At 42.8% G+C, this 6,635-nt stretch overlaps 1 long non-coding RNA gene across 1 annotated transcript; it reads left to right on the top strand.

Annotated features, from left to right (window-relative positions):
- The first annotated feature begins 1,492 nt into the window (after positions 1–1,492).
- Positions 1,493–2,195, top strand: LOC125386735. Its single transcript, XR_007227127.1, has 2 exons — positions 1,493–1,554; positions 1,884–2,195. It is a non-coding gene; the product is annotated as an uncharacterized LOC125386735 (long non-coding RNA).
- The last annotated feature ends 4,440 nt before the right edge of the window (positions 2,196–6,635 follow it).

Below are 6,635 nucleotides of genomic sequence, written 5' to 3' on the forward strand. Positions count from 1 at the left end.
GACAAAGCTAAAGCTAGAGTGGTTAGGTTTACCCTCGGTGATTTCGTATTACGCAAGAATGAGGAAAGAAATCAAACCAAACTAGATCCAAAATTTAGAGGTCCACTTGTAATAGCAGAAGTCTTGGAAGGGGACAGGCATATCTTAGAGACATTAGACGGTAAGCGATTGTACAAGTACAGTCATGACGGGTTGAGGAAAATGCCAGATTGTCGCATCTCTCCCGAGTTGGATGTCTGTAGTGATGACAATAACAGTGACCATGACGATATGAGTACTTCGATCTCGGAAGATCAGTAGCACTATGCCAATAACTCCCGGCAGAGCGACTTCGCACGTGTTTCGGGACGATAATGTGATAAAGCTCAGAGAGAACGTGTGATGTGGTTCACACGCTTTTTGTGGTGATAGTATGATAAGGCTCAGTGAGAACATGCGATGTGACTTGCATGCTTTTCGGGGCGACAATATGGTAAAACTCGCTGAGATCGTGGAACGAAGCTCTATGTGCTCTTACGATCCAGAAGACCGAGATCCTTTGGAGTGCGAAATCGAAAATGGTCCATTATGCCGTTACGATCCAACTGATAACCTGCAGGATGCAACTATCACCTTGAATACCAACTATAACGCTACTAATTTTCATTATCTTTTATTTCTTTGCTGCCAAACCCCCGAACAGGATTTGTTGCTACACTGGACCCTTGCCTTATTCGAACATCTATTTAATTTGCGAATAATGTTAATTGTATCGAGTCTAATGTTAGGAAACTCAATATTTTAGTTACACCCGAGGACATGTGATAGTCAGAATGGCCGTGTCGGAGATGAAAGAGCGCCGGAACCTTCCCAACGGAACTTTGGGAAGACACCTAGTACTGTAATTTAGATTCCACCATAGTCGTATTAAGAAAACCGTTGTCATTCGATTCGACTGTACTTATTTGAGATTTATGATAGTGAGCTCGGGCTCGAGGCGACAACCAGTTGCCGAACGTAGTCGCGGTCAAGGGGATGAACGTTTTGTTTAACAAAGGCATGAAGTAACTCTATAGCTCTCCTTAAAAGAAATTCTTGGGACAGGGCACGACGGTAAACGTTTCAATGGTTTCTGTCCCGTGGCTCGCCACGCGCAGACTCTATTCTTCGAGTAAGACGATTACCAGATGTTGACGCGTACCCACAGTACATCTTCAGCTAGCCCGAGGACCCGCTATAAATCTTAAGATTTATTTAACGAAAGTCCTTCAAACCGACAAGCAGTCTTTGTTCCAACTATGGGAAAATTGTAGAAGTCTATTTTTCTCACGAACGACGCTACCCGATAGCAACTTTCTCTCAAGGGCTGCTAGCATCCTTCCCTAACCACCAACATGGAAATTGACCAATTAACAGTAACACCAATTTCTCTCATTTTCCGAACGAAGACTTTTCTCCACGAATCCGATGATCTCGTGCCCTTAGACACACCCATCATAGTTTTCCTCGACAGCATCACCATGATGGAGAGACACTCTTCCGTACGATCTTAAGGACGATACAAGTAATTCTCAGGTACGTAGTGCTTGCTCTGTGTGACAACCAGAATATAACTTAGCCTCTCACGAAATATACACGTTCGACATCCCGTTGACCGCGCATTCGTTACCGGACCCGAGACCATTGTCATAGTGCCGCGAGTATCTAAATATTGTGATTAACTACCAACGCTGTAATACCTCTAACTTGTGTCAATAAACTCCATCATTGATCCACCGCATCGATGGCCAATACCAACTAAGATTCATCGAACACTTCTACCCCCAATCCCAACGTTAAGCCGACATATATATGACTTATAATTTGTAGTAATAGATTAAGATTTGAAATTTGTTTTGTTGCAGCGAGATGGTTGTCCAAAAGTTATAAATCCTGGGAGTTCAGAGACTGATCTATATTATGAAAAGAAAAAATATGGGTTCAATAGAAGATAATGACTGATACCAACAATTTTTGACGTGTACAAAATGTTTTTAATGTCGCAAATAAACAACTATGTTTATAAAATTGTAATAATTTATATTTTTTATTTTAAAAATTTAATTTCAAATTCGCGATCATGCAATCGTTTTGTTACAAAATGTGTGTACGGATTAATGTTTTTGTAAGTTGTAAAGAAATTTAAAATAGAGAAATAAATTGTAATCGTGCATAGAGATGCGTTGTATTCTTCTTTTATATAAATATTATCTTGCATAAAATAATACTGTGTTTTGAAAAAGAATATCAACACTCTTTGTCAATTTCGAAAATCTTTATTTTAATTGCATATTTAATCCATAATTTAATTTATAAAATTAGATTTGTAATAGAATTGCCACTCCACCAAGAATCCATTTACTAGCTCTCTCCTTAGTTCTTAATTTGAACGTCCACACGTAAGTAGGTCTTCGCGATCGTGTTTTATAAACAGGACATTCATACATATTCTTTAAATCTTGCTTATCCTGTGTAATCGCCCTAATATATATATTATTGGTAATAATGGAAACAATTCTTTAAATCGAGAGTCCATGATACATCCTGTTTGATCGTCCCATCGTGCAACTTCCATGTATAATCCATTTATATATGCACCTTGTTATTTTATAAAGGTTGGGGTTGATAATCAAGCTGATCCACTCGGATTGGCTATCACACCTTTTCTTTCTTATACAAAACGCCAAATCACACAGCAAGCGTCTAATCACTCGGGATGCGTCTTAGAAAAATAACACGCGGTCGACACCTAAGACAAAAAAGCGTCGTCAGGTGTCAACCTGGTACCAACATAACCTTAGTAACCTTTTAGTAACTAGCGGTCATACCAACTGAGCATTTCTCAACACTCCCCTTTGATCGCTAGTTTCTACAAGCCCCATAGCTTTGGTAAAATATTGGGTCTTAACTCTATTTAACCCTTTGGTTAGAATGTCGTTAACATTCTCAGAACTAGATATATAGGTATAATCCAGTATCCCTTTCGACACGCAGTTCTTAACATAAAAGTAACGCACTTGAACATGTTTAGAACTCTCAGCCCATGTGATCGCTCCAATGTTGTCACAAAAAATTTTGCATGGACGCGGACAATATGACGATTGACCTAACTCCCTTAATAATAAGGACATCCGCACAGAGTCTCTAGCTGCCTCTTGCATCGCTACAAACTCTGCCTCGCATATCGATTGAGATATGATTGGTTGTTTCTTCGACAACCAAGACACCGCCCCACCAGCAAGTATAAAAACATAACCGCTTCTAGACTTCCTATCTATTGCACAGCCTGCAAAGTCTGAATCACAAAACACCTTTAGAGGTTGCCCTGTCCTTTGGTATACTAACTTTAAGTCTTTAGTTTTCAACAGGTACCTAAAAACACGTTTCACTGCCTTCCAGTCAGACACCGTCGGATTCGCACATCTTTGGCTTAATTTTCATATTGCACACGCGACATCAGGACGGCTTACTGTAGCGATGTACATTATATGCCCCACAGCCTGTTCGTACAACTTATTGTCTATTGGTTCACTATCCACAATGTCTAGACCAGCCTCGCACTCCTTAGCTAGTGGTGTAGACACTCCAACCTCTTGAGTAATGTCAAACAGCTCCAACATTTGACTTATCTGCATGGATTGGTCGAACACCACGGTAGTGCTGTTTGGCTTACTCAAGTGGATGGATAGGAATTGAGTATCGCTTCCTAGCATCCTCACATCTAGTTTCTCCTTAATCCTAGTTTTGAACGTGTGAATCATAGCCTCCGTACCGAATACGAGGATATCATCCACATACACAGCCACAATGAGATCCTTGGATGTATTCACATACATGCATGGATCACTCACACATGGGTTCAGATTCATATCTCTCAAGATACAATTTATATACTTAAACCACACTCTCCCCGCTTGCTTCAAACCATATAAACTCTTTTTAAGCTTACACACATACTGAGTTCTATCCTTCCCCGGAACCTTGTAGAAATCAGGTTGCTCCATATATATGTCCTCGTCCAAAGGACTGTTTAGATACGCACACTCCACATCAATGTGTTCGTAACACCACTCATTCTCCGCACACAGAGCAAGCAATATCCTTAGTGTCCTACGCTTTACTATTGGACTAAAGGTTTCGGAATAATCTACTCCAGGCCTTTGCCAGAATCCTCGAGCTACAAGTCTATCCTTATGACTATCTGGGTCTCTTTTCATGACTAGCACCCACTTACAATCTGTTACATTTCTGTCTAAAGGTCTTTTCACTATGTCCCACACATCTTTGTTCGCTAAATTTTCTAACTCCTTCGCAATTGCATCTGTCCACTTTTGAGCATCTGGCCCCTTTAGAGCATCGTGCACATTCACTGACTCACATGAACCTTGCTTTCTACAAGCTGTCGCAACACAGGCACAACTATTGCACGTCTTTGGTTTGTGCAATCTCGCTGATCTCCTAGGTACGATTGATGCACTCACAACTTCTTGCTGACTGTTTTCATTTGTTAGGCTATCCAGGAAGTAGTCACTGTGTCCCTCATCGTTTTCACCGTCGCTTTTAGTCCCTATATCGGTTATATTACATCTTCCTCGGAGTTCGATGTCTTCAACGTCCCATATCCATTCGGTGAATCTCCTTTTGATATTCCTTGCATCCACTTTCATACGCTTATAGGGGAATACGTTTTCCTCGAACTTGACATGACAAGAAATTATTACCTTTTTGGTCTTCGGTAGGTAGATTCTATATCCCTTGACCTGCCTGTCATAACCTACAAATATCACTTCATCCGCCCTGCTGTCGAATTTACCTTCACCTGGGCTTTTTAGGTACCAGACCCTGCATCCGAATACCCTTAGCCTATTGATCTCCCCTTGGATGTCGCATCCCTTACCTTTCCACAGTTCTAGTGGGATCTTATCTCCGATAGCAGTGGATGGGCATAAGTTCCTGATGTGGCATGCAGTGTTCACCGCTTCTCCCCACAGAGAGTCAGGGAGTCCTGATTCGATTAGTAGGCATCTAGACATCTCAACCAGTGTCCTGTTCGCCCGTTCTGAAACTCCATTTTGCGCAGGGTTCCTCGGAACAGTCTTTCTGTGCAAGATATCTCTCTCCTTTAAATAGTTCTCAAAGTCAACTCCTGTATACTCCCCTCCGTTATCTGTCTGAAGGGCACAGATTCTCGATTGATGTAGGGCTTCTACTTCCATCTGGTATTCCTTGAAGCACTTGAATACCTCGCTCTTCCTACTGATGATCCTAATGTACATGTACCTGGAGAAATCATCTATGAACGTTACAAAATAATTACGTCCACCTAACGATCTGCACTGGGCTCTGCCACTGACATCGCTGTGTACGATTTCTAGAGGACGTTGGCACATGTGGTGGGCTGTCTTCGAGAATGGCACCCTTGTCATCTTTCCTTTTACGCAGACTCCACATAGCTCGTCTTGTCTCTTGGACTCCTCCTTCACACTCTCTATAGGAAACTTTCTCATTGCATTTCCATACAAGTGACCCAATCTCTCGTGCCACGACGTGGTACCCTTGTATGCCCTTGCCTCAATGACCTCAATGTCTCCGTCATCCTGGCTTGGTTTCTCCTGATCATGCTCCATGGAGAGGCCTGCCATGTGCTCCTCCGCAGGTATCGTCTCCACATAATATACGTCGTCTCCAACCATCTCCATCATCGTGCGTTCCAATGGCTTCATCCCTAGTGCACACTGTGGTGACGCCCTTCTTCGCTAGTTGTCTAATCGAAATTAGATTTACGTCTAGCTCGGGCACCCATAGAGCGTTGGATAGGGATAGCGTCCAGCCACCGCAGGACTCCGCCATCTTTACGATGATTGTTCCCCTTCCCTTGACTTCCAGATACCCCTTGCCGATTCTGATCTGTCCCGTCGCGGGCGTGAATTCTACGAATCGGTGTCTGTCCGATGTCATATGGTTTGAGGCGCCTGAGTCCAGGTAACTTATCATCTCCCTACTCACATGGCTGATCGAAGATAAAGCCAGAGTCGATATAAGTCTCTTAGACCTTGGCCTTTCTTCCGATTCTCTATCTCTCCTGTTGTCCTCTTGTCTCCTTTTCTCCTTCTGGTTCCTTTCCTCCTTGTCTCCCTTTTGGTCTTGGCATTGATACGATATGTGACCCATTTTGCCACATTTGTAGCACTTCTGATCATGTGCGTCCTTTGTCTTCGGCTTGGCGCCATCTTTGTGCTGCTTGGACTTCCCTTGTCTCCGGGTCGCCATTGCGCTGCCCCTTTCGGATGATCCTTCCGCCGCATCGAATCTCCTCTCCTCGAGTAATAAATCAGATTTTACAACACTCGCGCTCAGATCCTTATCGATTCTCGTTGTTCTGAGATAGGTTGAGTAATCTGGGTCCGCCACGAGGCCGGCTAAGAGGAAACACGCCCTAACGTGGTTATCGATTTTTATACCTACGTTGGATAATTTGTCGCATAGATCTTGTATTCTACCGCAATACTCGGACACATCCATGCTAGGGGTCTTCTCCATTGTTCCTAGTTCTCGCATGCATAATACAATGTCCATCGACGTGAATCTTCCGTGGATATCTTCTAATGCCTTCCAGC

Source organism: Bombus terrestris, chromosome 17 (genome assembly GCF_910591885.1).
Source record: "Bombus terrestris chromosome 17, iyBomTerr1.2, whole genome shotgun sequence".
Lineage (NCBI taxonomy): Eukaryota > Metazoa > Arthropoda > Insecta > Hymenoptera > Apidae > Bombus > Bombus terrestris.